The 17,997-nt window shown below is 30.6% G+C and overlaps 1 pseudogene; it reads left to right on the forward strand.

Annotated features, from left to right (window-relative positions):
• Positions 1–10,272: 10,272 nt before the first annotated feature.
• Positions 10,273–12,023, forward strand: LOC142628936 (uncharacterized; annotated as a pseudogene).
• The last annotated feature ends 5,974 nt before the right edge of the window (positions 12,024–17,997 follow it).

The raw sequence follows: 17,997 nt of genomic DNA on the forward strand, positions 1-17,997 counted from the left end.
TCTGTCCACTGAAATTTCATAAATGGACCAAGGAAGGATTCTAAATATTGGCTTCAACAATAGCTACAGTATATATCTGAAAGAACTTGCAATGTATTAAATAAAAATTAAAGTCTATTACATTTAATTGAAAATAGTCTTTCTTGTGCAATCACTTAGCTGGAATGTTTTCAAATGTCCTCAACTGCAGGATATTAATTTGGTTTTGCAAAGGATGAAAGCTCATCTATAACAGTGTGTCAGTGTCATAATAACTGCATTAGATCCTACCATTTAAATGAAAGCAATTTGTCCTCTAAATATACAAAAGCCATAAAGAAATGGGATATTCAGGAAACCTCCAAAGCAGGCACATAAGAAATATCCTTCATGCCTATACCATCAACAGCAAACCTTCTAAACTGGTAAGGACATCACTTATCCCAGTTCACTTGTTTTCCTCCCTCCATTATGTACCCAATTCTTCCTTTTTAGCATTATTAAACGTCTCAGAACTTTGACAAAAGTCTTAAACATATTGAATTAGTAATATGCTGTTAACTAGACGATTGATAACAGTACCACTCCCCTAAAAAAAATGAATCTCCATTCTAAGAAGCCAAAAGGTTTACTCACTCCAGAAGCCAAAAAAATAACTACCATAACAAAGCTCCACATATTTGAAGAACACTAAATAAAAGGCCAATTAGCCAAGGAATTACTATTAAAAGGTGCTCTAGCCCATCCTAAGCAACATCAATACAAGCCAAAGAACAAAAACACAAGCAGAACTAAAATTGGATCAATCTATCATCTTTCACTCTCAAAAAGGTAATATCAATAGACTTCATGTACAAACCTCAGTATTATCTTCGCCTATGGTAGTCAAACTCAAAAAGGATTGGGTTTAATGTTGAACACTATGAGAGTAACCATAATCAAAGTGAGAAGGGATTGGAGATAGATTTCCAAAAAGAACTTCTAGCAACCTCATTGTAAAGACCTCAATAACCCACAGAAAAATGCATTTCTACAGTACAAGATATATTTTTCACACCAAAAACCTTCTTCTCCATCATACAGGACAAAAAAGGTTACAACCAACATGATCATAGAACTATTAAAAGTACAATGGCAAGTTGGCAACAACAATGCCTTCCATGTGATCACTTGTACAATCTTCAACCAACTTTATATCCCCATTAGATGATAGAACAGAATCAAATAAATAGACTTCTCGTGCCCAGACAGGATATTTATAAGCTTTATTGTATTCCTCATGTTGTCAGCTATATTGTTGAGATAATCAAATGCATTTACCTCAAATTGAACTTACATTGTTACACTCAAAGACGCGGGCACATGGATTTTCTTTCTCCTTTTTTTTTGGGGTACATAAACATTTTTCGCGACTACTAACATATCCTGCTTGATTGAAACAACATCACCAATGATAACCCTCCATACACAAAGTGCTTACATCTCTCTCACCTAGGCCCACCGCGGACGCCACTCTTATTTACACCAATTGCAATAGGCCATGTCAGCAGTAGTCTCATAACAGAAATGCCAGTGTAACTACCACCTGAAAATGCATAATCAGAAGTGGGTAGTAAAATGCTTTCATCCAAGTGAAGAGAGTTTTCAAGCCAGAGGAAATTAGAACCATTACCTAAGGCACTAATAAATAAAACCCGATTATAAAAATAAGAAACTAAAGAATTGTGCGTCTATGCAGCACCAAAACTAATCATTTTGGGTATACGGTTGTGTTTGAAAAACGTCATTAAGTATATAATTCTTCGGAAATTTATATTAATTTTATTAGAATTTAAAAAAAAAAAAAAATAGACGCTGATCGAACCTGAAGGACGGTCGTGATTATTTGGAACGATACAGGGAACGGTTCAGCTAGCTCTCCTAGTATTTCACTATTTCTCATTCTCATTTTCACAAAATAAATAAATAAGTTTGAGCTGTTAACAAAGGAAGATAATGTCTAGGCCGAGACCTTTTGGGCTTAAAGCCCATGAATTTATATTTGAAGTGTAAAAATAGGTCGGCCTAACTTGGGCTCCAAGACCATGATAAGGACCTTTGTATTGTATTGACCAAGCGAAAAATGAGAGATAAGGGCCTTTGTAAGGTCGTGACTCGTGATGAAATTATTATTATTATTATTATTATTATCTATACTACTATTTAAGAGGTTTCTTCTGTTTGGATTTCACATTTTGGATGCCTAAAGTATCCTCATCATATCCATTTATAAGTTTTCAACTAACGAGGATAAATATGTAAATTAAAACACCTACACTTTAAAATCCACAAACTCATGTACTCTATGTAAATTAAAACACCTACACTTTAAAATCCACAAACTCACGTACTCTTTGCAGTTTCTATCTCACTTTTTATCTCTCATTCTTCTTCAGATTGAAGATATTTAGTTTAGCTCTACATTCTCCTTTCTTTTTCTTCAGATTAAAGATATTTATTGTCAGAGGCTCCAACAAATTTACAGGTTTTATCTTTTGCAAGTTCTCTTTATTTCTTTTCTCTGGTTTATGATTAACTTCCTCACTTTTTTTTTTCCTTCTACTTTTTTTTTTTCTTTTTAAGAATTTTTTTTTTTACAAAAAAAGAAGTAAATTTGTGATATGTATTAGTGTTTTAGTGTTTTAGCTACAGTGTTGTAATTTTTGTTGTTGTTTTCCTTTCAGTGTGATCAAGATTGTGCTCCCATTCTGCAAAGAGAATTCTTTGCACCAAATTAACGCTCCAGACGTTACATAGCGGCAGGTGGGACGCCATACTGCCTCAACTGTCTCAGTTCAAGCTTCCCAAGAATAAATTGGAGGATTCGTATGAGCAGGTAAATAACGTCACTCACTGATGAGATCTTTATTGTTTCGTTATTATTTGATGATGTGGTGATTAAATTTTAAAGAGTCCATGATAGAGTTAAATTGTAAAAAAAAATTATCTTCTATTTCCTCACTTTTTTTTTTCCTTCTATGTATTTTTTTTTCTTTTTAAGAATTTTTTTTTACCATCGTTGTATATGTTTTTGGCGTTAAAGTTTTTTAGTTTTTTTTTTTTTACCATCATTGTATATGTTTTTTGGCGTTAAATTTTATTTTTTTATTTAGTTATTTATTTAAATAGTTGATGATGTGGTGATTAGATTTTAAAGAATCCATGATAGAGTTAAATTCTAACTTTGGTTTGTTGATAAATTTAAAAAAAAAAAAAAAAAACTTGGTTTAACCCTAATTCTTTTATCTCTCTTAGGTTCACGTACGCACAAATTTTTTGGATTGCATTGAGAAGTCATTGGAATGGAATATTAGATAAGTTCGGGTGAGAGACTTTACAAGAATTATTATATGTATTAAACCTCACATAAAGTCGTCGTTATCTAAAAACTTGTTGTAAAAAAATTTCTTTTGTAATAGAAACTATATTTATCATTTGTATAATTCTATGTCAATATAAGTATTGATAATCATAATTTGTCAATTTTAAACTCATCGGCTACTTAGCTATTGTAAAAATTAGTAGAACAAAAGAAAACAAGGAGATAAAAGTTTGAATTTGACCGAAGAAATTAATCCTAACTTCTAGGAAGTAGGAACTTTGAAGATTTTTTGAAAATAACTTCAACTGTTTAAGTAGTAACTTCTCAAGTAACATTAAAGACTTAAAATAAAAGAACCACATCTCCTAAACTTATGCCCACAGTAGGAAACCACTAACACTAAAAATAGTATAATACAGTTCAAATACAACTCAAACATTAAAACTATCTACTCCCACTAATCCATATCTAAGAAATTGTTGTAAAAAATTTTCTTTTGTAATAGAAACTATATTTATCATTTGTATAATTCTATCTCAAATTCAATTTAGATTTTTTTCCATAAGTATTAGTTTACTACTTCATAAAAAAATGTTATGTACCTTTTTCTCAATTTTAAAGGTTGCTGATGTTGTTGATATATTTGAAATTTAAACTATTTTTAACTTTTGTTATGGATGTGTAGTAAGTGGCTAACTTTTAGGACTAAAAAACTAAATTTTTGGATTAAACAAAAATTGATAAATGTTATTAAATTTTTTAAAAAAGAACAACAACACCAAAAGAAATGTGTATCTCCTGCCATAAAATTTGAAATTTAAGCTTTTATCTACTTATGTTATGGATGTTTAGTAAATGGCTAAATTTTAGGATTAAAAAACTAAAAAAAAAAATTTTAAAAAAAAGAGGAAAACGTGAATTGGGGTTAAAAAAAAAAGGTGGTCGGGTAGTTTTTAAATGTGGGATAGAAAGTGAGATTTTTTTTTTTTTAGTAAGAGATTTTTTTTAAAAAAGTACATGGATAGAGCATGAGATTTTTTTAAAATGTGTATTTTTTTTTTTGATAAACTTTTAAATAAAGATAGGATCACACCAATTCCCCACCTTAATCTTTTAAATTTTCCTAAAATTTAGTCTTTTATTTTCTTTCAAAATCAGATATGTTAGTGCCTAAATATAAGGATATGGATGGAGAAGTTATAGTAGTGGTTTTATAGTGGAAGTCTTTTTTTTCCCCCCAAAATATGGAAGAGATTTTTAAATAAAAAAGGAAAAAAAAAGGAGGAAAACGTGAATTTGAACTTAAACATGAATGTGGATGTTGTTCCTACTGCTATGACCTTAAACTACATTTAGTGTACTTTTGTTCAATAAAAAATTTAGAAGAACAGCGTTGACGAATTAAAATAAAAATTCATTATTATTCCTATTGGGTTTTTGTTAAACCACCTTTAATAATACTTTATAGTATTTTTTTTTTCTTCTCAACAAACAATCATGAAGTAAGTCTATAGTACTTTATAGTATTATCGCTATTTCCTTTGTATTGTCTAATGGTCTTAATGATTGCTATTAGCCTATTACTAATATTATTATTTTTAGTTTTTTACTATGTTTTCTCTACGCAAGATTAAAACAAACCCAATGTAACAAACTCTCTAAGCATCGTAAGTTTCACATAGAAAAGTTATCAGTGATTACATAGAAAAGTTATCAGTGGTTACATGAAAAACGGTGTAATCTATAACCCCACGTTCACCTCTCTCAAAAACCCCCACCTTTTCTCTCCATCAACTATATATTGACTCTTTTATTAACCGACCCTTTCAGCTTTTAATTCCCTCCCGCCATCACAAACTTAAAACAAAAACACCAAAATTAAACAAACCATTTTTGTTCCCATAAACAAATTAGAAACTTCCCAAACTGAAAACACAACCGCTTATTAGCCTTTTGTTAATTCCCAATTGTATTAGCCTTTTGTTAAGGTTAAAGCACCATTTAATATACTTTATTAAAAAAAAAATCTCAAAATACAATTGTAGTTTTATACAATTAACGTCTATCTCTTGCCATAAAAATTTCAATTTAAGCTTTTATTTACTTATGTTATGAATGTGTAGTAAAAACTATGATAACTAAATTTTAGGATTAAAAAAACTACATTTTAGGATTAGACAAAAAATGATAACTATCATACATAAAATTTGAAAAAAAGAACAACATCAACAACACCAGAAACGTGGATGGATAGTTACAAAATTTTAGGATCTTTTTAGGAACATTTCCTTTAACAAAAATCTTATTTTTTTTTGAAGGCTTAACAAAAATCTTATTAATTTACTATTCCATAGAAAATGTTACGTACCTTATAAAATACAATATAAGTATTGATAATGATAGTCTGTCAATTTAAAACTCATTAGATACTCACTAATGTAAAAATTAGTAGAAGCATTCAAATCCCAATCCAAAAATGCAAGCCATGTATCAGTATGTCCCACATAATTAAGGGTATTTATTTATGGATAATTAAGGGCACTTTAGTAAACAAAAGATTAAAAAAGTTTTAACGTAAAGCAACAATATTTTTCTTTTCAAACTTCGGCGCCTCTTTGCATATTTATTTGATATTATATTTATATCCGGTAAAGTGAGAAATTAAATGTACATTTAAATCCTTTAAATACCCTTAAAGACTTTCATCTTCCTCATCACCTCCACAACTCTCAACTTCTAAACTCACTAAGCCACTTCTTCTCTCTCTTACACTTACACATAGACACACAAAGTTACAAACAGACACATTATTTTCTCATCCAAATTAACCAAAATGGCATGGTTTTGTTTTCGTCATATTGATCTAACAAATCATAACCTAAATTTAAATATATTCTCAAAACTTATACCTAAAATAATAATTTAATAATTTTAAGAAGTGTAACTTTTTTTTTTTTTGGAGAAGGTTAAGAAGTGTAACTTATTTCTCCTATTTTACTAAAAATTTATTACAATTACACATATTATTACAACTCTTACATGTGATTAATTTGTTCAAAATTAGTTCACTTTATTGAGGTTTTAATACACCCTATTTGTGACAAGGAAAAATCTATTCATTATTGTGTATGTATGCGCAATGACCACTATAAATTTAATTTAATTCTATGTAGAAATGAGTTCGCAAAATACAGCGATGGTGAATACCGATGACATAGTACGTCGTCGAGAACAATGGAGATATTATGCTCGCTTGAGAATACAAAGAGAAGACAATGAAAGCAGAAATATTCGATTGGCAAGATGTCGTGCCAATTACACAAGACAAAGAAAACAAACTTTGGGTGGTGGTCACATTTTAGTGGGAGGCCCAACAAATTTGAATGAAGAAGATGTACATTCTAATTCAACATCAACAAACCCATCACTAATACCGCCTAATCATGAGGCTGGACGAAGTTGTCGTCTTACACATATCCGTAATTTGGCACGCAATATGCCAGTTGAGCATAGGGCTATGCAAGAAGTCAGTGGTGAGATTATAGTTTTATATCTTTAAACATTCTTCATTGCTTGGAATCTTATTATTTTGAGAAAATCCATAGTTTTTGGCATGTTAGTTGTATGTCAATGTATACAAAATTACTAATTTAATATTTATAATATTAAATTTAGGTCTCCTTCCAACCTATCCAACTATAATGACAAATGACTTTGAGGCTGGACCAAGTCATATAAATTCTAATGTTAATAATGGTAAGTTTTATATAATATATTTATAAAGCTTTCACCATTATTTTTTATATATAATTAAACCAATTGAGCATTTTATATAATTACATTGTAGTTACAGAAAGAATTGAAGGAGTTGAAAATATTGTTGAGCAAAACCAAGGGGATGCCTACAGAGAACAAGGTTTATTATTTGATGCCACCATTTTTATTTTTATTTTCATGTTTATATCCTTCTATAAAGCTTTCACCATTATTTTCTATATATAATTACACCAATTGAGCATTTTCTATAATCACATTGCAGCTGTAGAAAGAATTGAAGAAGTTGAAAATATAAATGATCAAAATCATGGGGATGGCTACAGAGAACAAGGTTCGTCACTCAATGTCACCATTTTCATTTCAATTTACATGTTTATCATTATCAATTTTATTATTTGTTAATAAGCTGCATATTCGAAACATTATTAATATTTTGCTTATTTCACAACATAATATTTGGTACAATTTTAATATTTTCTTTCACAACTATCATAACACTCTTTATCACTAATTTTTTCCTCAAAATAAAAATTAGGTGTTGACAACACATTTGACGGTACTGCACATGTAATAAATTGTATGCGAGGCAGATACAATTGTGCAAAGGATTTTAAAGAAGGTGTAGAGACCATTAGGTACCAACTACCACAACCAAAGACGTGTCACTTTTGTAATGCCCGTTTGTTCCATCGAGAGACATCCTCGATGTGTTGCAAGGATGGAAAAATATCCTTCCCCAATATACCAATTTGTCCTAAATTTATGGAGCTCATTTGTGAGCAAACACCACGGGGCAGACATTTCAGGCAATATATACGGTTTTACAGCAACATGTTTGCATTTACCTCAATGGGTGTGCACGTGGATGAAAGCGTGGCCTCAAATAGTCGAGGAATATATACATTTCGTGCCCAAGGTGCCATCTATCATAGAATTGGTAGTCTTTTACCACATACACCTCTAAGTGTGCGGCATCTACAATTGTATATCTACAACACCGAACTTGAAATACAATGCAGAATGTCTCAATCTGTAGAAGCTCATGAAGATATTGTGCGACTTATTCAAAGGATCTTAGACATGCACAATCCATTTGTGGAGAAATTTCGTCAACTATCTCGAAGTCCAAATTTACATCAATGTAAACTCTTCATTAAAGAACAACCTCTAAACCAATCTTAATATTGCCTTCCCAATGCTTCCCAAGTGGCAGCTATTATTGTAGGAGGAGAAGAAGCTGGTCATTTAAGTGGCAGAGAAATTTTGGTTCAAACCTTTGGTGGTAATTTGATCAATGTTCAAGATACAGCAGGATTTTATGATCCATTGCAGTACCCAATACTTTTTCCATTTGGAACATATGGATGGGATATCAGCACACGTGACGCTAATAGAAATAAAGTGTCATGTCGCAATTATTATGCATACATCTTTCAGGTAATAGTTTTATTATTTTCAATCTATTACTGCAAAATGCTGCTTACATTATAAACTAACTGAACCTACATCTATTTTTACTAATGTCAAAGATTCGCGACGATGCTCTATCAATGATTTGGTTTGGAGGACACCTTTCCCAACAGTATGTTGTTGATAATTATGTAAAAATTGAAACACACAAGCTTAGGTGGTTTGAGCACAATCAAGATTCTATTAGGGCAGATCTGTACCAAGGCCTACAAGATGCTTTCAATGAAGGAGAGAGTGATACTGGTAATGTAAACTTTACATTTGAAATTTACATTACTTTATTAATGACGAATTAGTATCAATATTTATTAATAGCCCAACTTTTTAATCTTATATATAGGAAATGTTGGACATAAAACCATTCTACCTTCATCATTTATGGGAAGCCCGCGCGATATGATCCAACGATTTCAAGATGAAATGTCATTGGTTCAAAAGTTTGGAAAGCCAGATTTATTCATGACAATGATGTGTAATCCAAGATGGGAAGAAATCCAAAATGAGCTTTTACCTGCACAAATAGCACAAGATCGTCCAGACTTGCTTGCAAGAGTTTTCAAATCGAAATTTGAAGAATTGAAAGATGATATCGTGGTCAAGGGGGTTCTCGGAAGAGTTATTGTATACGTGCAGGTCTTTGAGTTCCAAAAAAGGGGTTACCACATGTACACATGCTTATAATTCTCGATGAAGATGATAAATTACATAATCCAGAGGATTACGATCGAGTTGTTAAGGCAGAAATACCGTGTAAGGAGGAACAACCTCAATTACATAAAGCTGTACTGAAGCATATGATACATGGCCCTTGCGGAGTACAAAATCCAAGATCACCGTGCATGAAAAATGGGCGATGTAAAAAAGGATACCCAAAGCCTTTCTCACCAGAAACTTACCCAGGCAATGACTCATATCCTGTTTACAAACAATATGATACTAATAATCCCATGCCACTGAATGATCATTGCAAGATTATGGTAGACAACACTTGGGTTGTTCCATATAATCCTTAGTTATTGCTGAAATATAATTGCCATATTAATGTTCAAATATGTTGCAGTATCAAGAGTGTAAAGTACTTATATAAATATGTGTATAAAGGCCCAGATCGTGTCTCTATGGAAGTTAGGCCAGGCCCAAATTATGATGAGGTCCAACAGTACATTGATGCAAGATGGGTATGTGCTCTAGAGGCATGTTGGAAGATATTTTATTTTCCTATGGATCGAATGTACCCTACCGTTTTTCGTTTGCAAATTCATCTTCCAGATAGACAACAGGTACGCTTTAGACCACATGAACCTATTGCTAATGTTTTGGAGCGAAGTAAAAAGACAAGGCTCACTGAATTTTTTTATATGAATATGATTGATTATGATGCACGAAATTATCTATATAGAGAGTTTCTTGAGCATTATTGTTGGGATTATAAAAAAAATATATGGACACGAAGAAGATCTTATAAAAAAGTAGTGGGCAGGATATATACTGTTTCACCATTTGATGGAGAGAAGTTCAATCTGTGTATTCTTCTTAATCATGTCAAAGGGCCAACTGGATTTGATGATTTATTGACTATCAATGGGATAACCTATCCAACTTTTAAGTAAGCAGCTGAACAAAGGGGTTTACTAGAGAATGATAACAGCATACGACAGTGTCTGCTTGAGGCAAGAAACATTCGAATGCCGTCAGCTTTAAGAAGATTGTTTGCAACAATATTGGTATTTTGTCTACCGACTGGAGTAAGAGAATTGTGGAATGAGTTTTACCCATATATGGTAGAAGATTACCCATCAACATCTGTTACAACAGAGACACGTCGTACAAATAAACTTCTCAATGATTTAAGGGCGTTACTCTTGCAACATGGAAAGCGCATTACAGAGTATGATTTGCCGATATCAACTAGAGAATGTGACAATGATTCAACTGTACCAAGACTCATTCAAGTTGAGCTATCTGTTCCTAATGTAGATGAAGAACTCACTTTAATTGAAAAGTTGAATAATGACCAGAGAGTTGCATATGAGAACATCATGACAGTTATTGATCGTAAGGAAAGCATGATATTCTTCGTCGATGGGTCAGGGGGAACTGGGAAAATATTTTTGTATCACACAATATTGGCAACCTTGAGAAAAGCAGGTCACATTGCAATTGCCACAGCTACATCTGGCATAGCAGCAACATTACTCCCTGGTGGAAGAACAACGCATTCCAGGTTTAAGATTCCTTTAACTCCCGATGCTTCATTTACTTGCTCAATAAGTAAACAATCAGACTTAGCTGAACTTATTAGACGTGCCACCATAATTATTTGGGATGAAGCCCCAATGGTAAATCGACATGCACTCGAATCTTTAGATAGAACATTTAAAGATATTATGGAAATAAATTTACCTTTTGGTGGGAAGGTGCTAATTTTGAGTGGAGATTTAGTCAAGTACTTTCGGTTATTCCAAAGGGTACAAAGGCAGAAATGATTGATGCATGCATAGTCAAGTCCCCATTATGAAAAAATGTCAAAGTGTTACATTTGAAGCAGAATATGAGGTCTATCAACGATGAAGAGTTTGCTGAGTATATACAATGCATTGGTGATGGGAATGAACCATTTATAATGGATGATTTGATTAAACTACCCCCTTCAATGGCAATGCAATGGGAGGGTCAGCATTCTATATACAACTTGATTGATCAAGTTTTTCCAAGTTTGCAAGAACATGCCAATGATGCAAGGTATATGGTTGGTAGGGCTTTGCTAACACCTATAAATGATGATGTTGAACAGTTTAATGCAAATATAATTTCTCAGTTCTCAGGAGATGAGTTTACGTTACATTCTTTTGATGAGGTTGAAGGAGATAATAATCATCTATATCAACAAGAATTCCTAAATTCTATATCTCCAGGGGGTTTACCACCACATATATTAAGGTTAAAAAAGGGTGCTCCAATTATGTTGCTGCGCAATATAGATCCAAAAGCCAGATTATGTAATGGTACAAGATTGATATGCCGTGGATGTTTTAACAACGTAATTGACGCTGAAATATTGACTGGGCAATATGCAGGTACACGTGTTTTCTTGCCAAGAATCCCTTTGAAGACAACAGAAAATGTACACTTGCCATTTGTAATGATCAGATGACAATTTTCTGTACGTTTAAGCTTTGCACTTACAATAAACAAAGCGCAAGGTCAGACAATTCCAACAGTTGGAATTTATCTTCCTGATCATGTTTTTAATCATGGCCAATTATATGTGGCGTTGTCAAGGGGAGTCTCCCAATCCACCACAAAACTATCGGTGCAAAAAGGAACAATACCTAAGGAGGAAGGTGTTCACACAAGAAATATTGTGTATAAAGATGTTTTGTTCCCTTCATCACAGGTATTAATTAAAAATTGGACAGAATTGTCTTACATATAAATTTATTTTAATAATTTACAAATTTTAATGGTTATGCGGTCTACATTTTAATATTTTATTTCTTGATCTTTTTTATGTATACAATTAATTGGTAACAAGAAGGATGCCCGACTCAAATGTGAGGATCGAGTCCACTATGCTAAATAATGGAGTGCATGCTGTTCCTACTGCTCATTGGGAGAATTGGAAGGATGATCAATCATTATTAAACATGGAGGCCATTGATAACAAGGTATATTTCTTTTTAATGATATCTTTAATCAGCATCCCTTTCTATTGTTTTATCAAAATTGATATTAAAAATGTCATGCTGCGTATGGGTTAGGTTCGTAAATTGGCAATTTATTCACCTGGTTGGGGATTCACTATTCGAGCTGACAAGAAAGAGCTTTGGAAAGAAGTGAAACGAGTTTTAGAGTCACAAGAATTGGAAAGGTTTGTTACGGTATTTTTTAAAATAGGAAAATAACTAATTGATAGTCTTAATATACAAACAATTTTTTTTCTTCATTTTGAAGTTCCAAGAACAAAGACAAACAACAAATCAATGTCAAGAAGAGCAATGAGGTGCGCAACATCCATAGGAATAAAGACAAAGGAAAAAAAAAGGACGATGTGATCTCTAACACTCATGCCAACAGAGACAAACGGAGAATGAAAATCAAGGACAATGTGGTTTCCAACATCCAGGAGAAAAAAATTATACGAAGAAAAAAAACCAAGGGCGATGCAATTTTCAAGACCCAAAATAGTAAAGAAAAACAGAAAATGAGAGTCGATGACGATGCGATAATAAAGCAGGTACAAATCATTACCACGTCTACTTTAAAAAAAATAAATTAAAAAAAATAAAACTCTATTACATAGTTGACTATATAAATTTTTTAAAAATTTTTGGTAATTAAATGATAGTTCTTCAAGTCCCAAGCTGAAGTAGACCATTTCACATACATGGAGCTATGCAATATCATCACAAGGTCAGTTCAAATATTTCATTTTACAAGTTTATGCTTGATATTTATTGTGCTTATTATTATCATGTACGTTTTAAAGTCTCTATTAATAACACAAACTAACACATTTTGCATCATAGGTTCATGGCAAATGCTACTGGAAACCAATTAGAATGTGGAACAAATAGCATTGCTCCACCAACTTCTCCACCGTAGCCGGCATAATATTAATAAGTTCACCTATTCCATATTTCAGATGTAGTGCATTATTTTACAGTTTTACCTAATGTAAATATTTCAGTTTTCTACATTGATCCATCAACTTCTTCATAATAGCTTTTGTAAAAGTCATAACATGTATTTTGTAAGTAGTTTTATTGTGTGTGTAATGTAAGTAGTTTTATTGTTACAATTTTATTATGCATTTTCAATATATGCACTATTTATAAGATTTATTCAGAGGATCTTCTTTTCCTCCCCCTAAAGGTTAATACTAAATTATTGCATCATCTTCCAATCAATAACACATTAATTACTGCATAAATAAAATTGGCAAAAATGGATAATAGTTACGGAATACTAGCCTCTGAGCACGCGCTCACAGAGGCTCTTCTATTTTTTGGGTAAAAGTTAATTTAGAGCATTTATTATAATTTGGGATTACTACATTTTTTAATCACAAAAAAACCTAGGGGTGTGATGAGTATTATGTGTGGTGAAATAATTTTTCATCACAAAAAAATTATAATACGCATCACACCCTAGGTTTTTTTTCTGTGATTGAAAAATTATTTCACCACACATAATACTCATCACACCCCTAGGTTTTTTTGTGATTAGAAATTGTAGTAATCCCAAATTATAATAAATGCTCTAAATTAACCTTTACCCAAAAAATAGAAGAGCCTCTGAGCACGCGCGTGACTAGTTATTATTATTATTATTATTATTATTATTATTATTATTATTATTATTATTATTATTATTATTATATTGATAATAATAATATATAATCTATATCTATATCTATCTATAGTACTATTTAAGCGGTTGCACTTGTTTGGATTCCACATTTTGGATGCCTAAAGTACCCTCATCATATCCACTTACAAGTTTTCAACTAACGAGGGTAAATATGTAAATTAAAACTCTTACAATTTAAAACTCACAAACTCACGTACGCTTTGCAGTTTCTATCTCACTTTGTATCTCCCATTCTTCTTCAGATTGAAGACATTTAGTTTAGCTCTACATCCTCCTTTCTTTTTCTTCAGATTAAAGACATTTATTGTCAGAGGCTCCAACAAATTTCTAGGTTCTATCTTTTGCAAGTTCCTCTTTGTTTTCTTTTCTTTGGTTTATGATTGACTTTCTTTTAGCTCTACTTTTTTTTTTTTTTTATATATGTATCACGTTAACTCTTTTTTTTTTAAATGTAATTTTGAAATGAATGGTTCCTTCATATACTCTATCACTGTACTTCTTAATGAATTGTCATTTCATGTTGTAGGTATTGTGATCCAAAGACAGGGCTGCCTTATGCTACAAAAAAAGCATTCAACCAACAAATTTTCAGGTTCTATCTTTTGCAAGTTCCTCTTTGTTTTATTTTCTTTAGTTTATAAATGACTTTCTTTGAGTTCTACTTTATATATGTATATATATATATGTATATATATATATATATATATATATATATATATATATGTATCACGTTAACACGTTAACTCTTTTTTTTTCTTTTCTTTTTTAAATATAATTTTGAAAATTTGAATTGAAATAAAAATAGTTACTACAATACTCCCTGTTTAATGATCAATTACTATTTCCTTCTATTTACTCAATTCTTTTTTTTTCCTTCTTCATATATTTTTTTTCTTTTTAAGAATTTTTTTTTACCATCATTGTACATGTTTTTGGCCTTAAAGTTTTTTAGTTTTTTTTTTTTTTACCATCATTGTATATGTTTTTGGCATTAAATTTTATTTTATTTTATTTAGTTATTTATTTAAATAGTTGATGATGTAGTGATTAGATTTTAAAGAGTCCATAATAGAGTTAAATTCTAACTTTGGTTTGTTGATTAAATTATTTTTTTAAATACTTGGTTTAATCCTAATTCTTTTATCTCTCTCAGGTTCACGTACGCACAAATGTTTTGGATTGCATTGAGGAGTCATTAGAATGGAATATTAAATAAGTTCGGGTGAGAGACTTTACAAGAATTATTATATGTATTAAACGTCACATAAAGTGGTTGTTATCACAGAAATTGTTGTAAAAAAATTTCTTTTGTAATAGAAACTATATTTATCATTTGTATAATTCTATGTCAAATTCTATTTAAAATTTTTCCATAAGTATTAATTTACTACTTCATAAAAAATGTTACGTACCTTTTTCTCAGTTTTAAAGGTTGTTGATATTGTTGATATATTTGAAATTTAAACTATTTTTAACTTTTGTTATGGATGTGTAGTAAGTGGCTAACTTTTAGGACTAAAAAATTAAATTTTTGGATTAAACAAAAATTGATAAATGCTATAAAATTTGAAATTTAAGCTTTTATTTACTTATGTTATGGATGTTTAGTAAGTGGCTAAATTTTAGGATTAAAAAACTACATTTTAGGATTAGAAAAAAAATTATAACTGCCATACATAAAAGTTGAAAAAAAAAAAACAAACGTGGATGTGTAGTTACTAAATTTTAGGATCTTTCTAGGAGCATTTCCTAAAAATTAGGAGAAGCATTCAAATCCCAATCCAAAAATGCAAGTCATGTACCAGGTGGTTGGGTAGTTTTAAAACGTACGATAGAAGGTAGGATTTTTTAAAATAGTACATGGATAGAACATGAGATTTTTTTAAAACGTGTAATTTTTTTTGCAAAATATGGAAGATATTTTTTTTTAAAGAAGAGGAAAACGTGAATTTGGGTTAAAAAAAAAAGGTGGTCGGGTAGTTTTTAAATGTGGGATAGAAAGTGAGATTTTTTTAAATAGTACATGGATAGAACATGAGATTTTTTTTTTAAACGTGTAATTTTTTATTTTTTTGGATAAACTTTTAAATAAGAATAGGGTCACACCAATTCCCACCTTAATCTTTTAAATTTCCCTAAAATTTAGCATTTTATTTTCTTTCAAAAGTAGATATGTTAGTGCCTAAATATAAGGATATGGATGGAGAAGTAATAATAGTGGTTTTATATTAGGAGTCTTTTTTTTTTTTTTCCAAATTATGGAAGAGATTTAAAAGTAAAAAGAAAAGAGGAAAATGTGAGATGTTTTTCTTTACAAAAGAAAACGTGATTAAGGAAAATGAAGTTAAAAAAAAAAGAAGATAAATCGTGATAAAAGAAAAAAGGAAAAAAGAAAAAAAAAGAAAAAGAAAAAAGGAAAAAAGAAAAAAAAAGAAAAAGAGAGAGAGAGAGAGAGAGAGAACGTGAGGTGAGCATATCTTTTTGGATAATATCATAAGGATGTATAGTTTTTTTTTTTTTTCCAACAAACCGCATGAGACCTAATTAAAGAAGTTAGTTGAGTTCAGATAGAACATTAGCATTATTTGGATTTTGAACAAACCGAAAGGAAACCTGAGGTTGTTTAAAAATTAAAAAAAAAAAAAAAAAAAAATAAAACGTGGGATTGTGGGTTAGATTTTTAACTTTTGTTATGGATATGTAGTAAGTGGCTAACTTTTAGGACTAAAAAACTAAATTTTTGGATTAAACAAAAATTGATAAATGTTATTAAATTTTACTTATGTTATGGATGTGTAGTAAATGACTAAATTTTAGGATTAAAAAAACTACATTTTAGGATTAGACAAAAAATGATAACTGTCATACATAAAATTTGAAAATGTTACATACCTTATAAAATACAATATAAGTATTAATAACTTATTAATATACTATTCTATAGAAAATGTTACGTACCTTATAAAATACTAGCCTCAGAGCACGCGTTCACGCGTGTGTTCAGAGGCTCTTCTATTTTTTGGGTAAGGGTTAATTTAGAGTATTTATTATAATTTGGAATTACTATATTTTTCAATCACAAAAAAAACCTAGAGGTGTGATGAAAAATTATTTTACCACACATAATACTCATCACACTCGTTGGTTTTTTTTGTGATTGAAAAATGTAGTCATCCTAAATTATAATAAATGCTCTAAATTAACTTTTACCCAAAAAATAGAAGAGCCTTTGAGCACGCACGTGAGCGCGTGCTCTGAGGCTAGTTACTATTTAAGAGGCTTCCCTGTTTGGACCGGATTTTTTTTTGTTCCAAAATACTCATATTTTCCTAAGTTTCAGTAGAGACAAAACTAAAGGATAATTTGGTAAAACTACGTCTTTTAACTTCTACTAAAATATTTCTAACAAAATAGGACCACTTTCTTGGTTAAACGTTTTCAACAAATGTACTTTTTTTTCTTAATTGCCAAAATGAAATGATCGCAAGTTTTTATCACTAACATTTCTCTCTCACGCTAGTAGTCAAGTACTAATACAACTTCTTCATTTAAAAAAAAAAAATATATATATATATATATATATATATATATATAAAACTTTTTTTTCTCCCATAAACGTACTCTTTTTTCTTTTTTCTAATTGCCAAGATGAAATTGTCTACAACTTTTTATCACTAAACGGTTTATCAAATTTCAAAAGTTTAACACATCTTTTTTTCCTAAAAATTCGCATGCATTATCTATATTTAGATATATTTCAAACACTTTTTACATATCCTATACCTCATTCTCTTTGAAACCCGTATGTACTCATGCTTCTTTAACGTGCATTCCTAGCCAAGAGTTTCCAAACATTGGATCAAGAAGACAAGAATATCTATTCCTTTATTGTTGATAATTCCATTGCTATAGATTCAAAAACTCAAATCCAAGGTTTTTTTTTTTTGTGTGATTTTTTTTAGTTGGTTTAATCATTACTGCTGTTTTGAAAACCATAGGTCACAGTTTAGTTTTATGTTGTTACTTTTATGCACCCT

The sequence above is a fragment of the Castanea sativa genome, chromosome 3 (assembly GCF_040712315.1).
Source record: "Castanea sativa cultivar Marrone di Chiusa Pesio chromosome 3, ASM4071231v1".
Classification (NCBI taxonomy): Eukaryota; Viridiplantae; Streptophyta; class Magnoliopsida; order Fagales; family Fagaceae; genus Castanea; species Castanea sativa.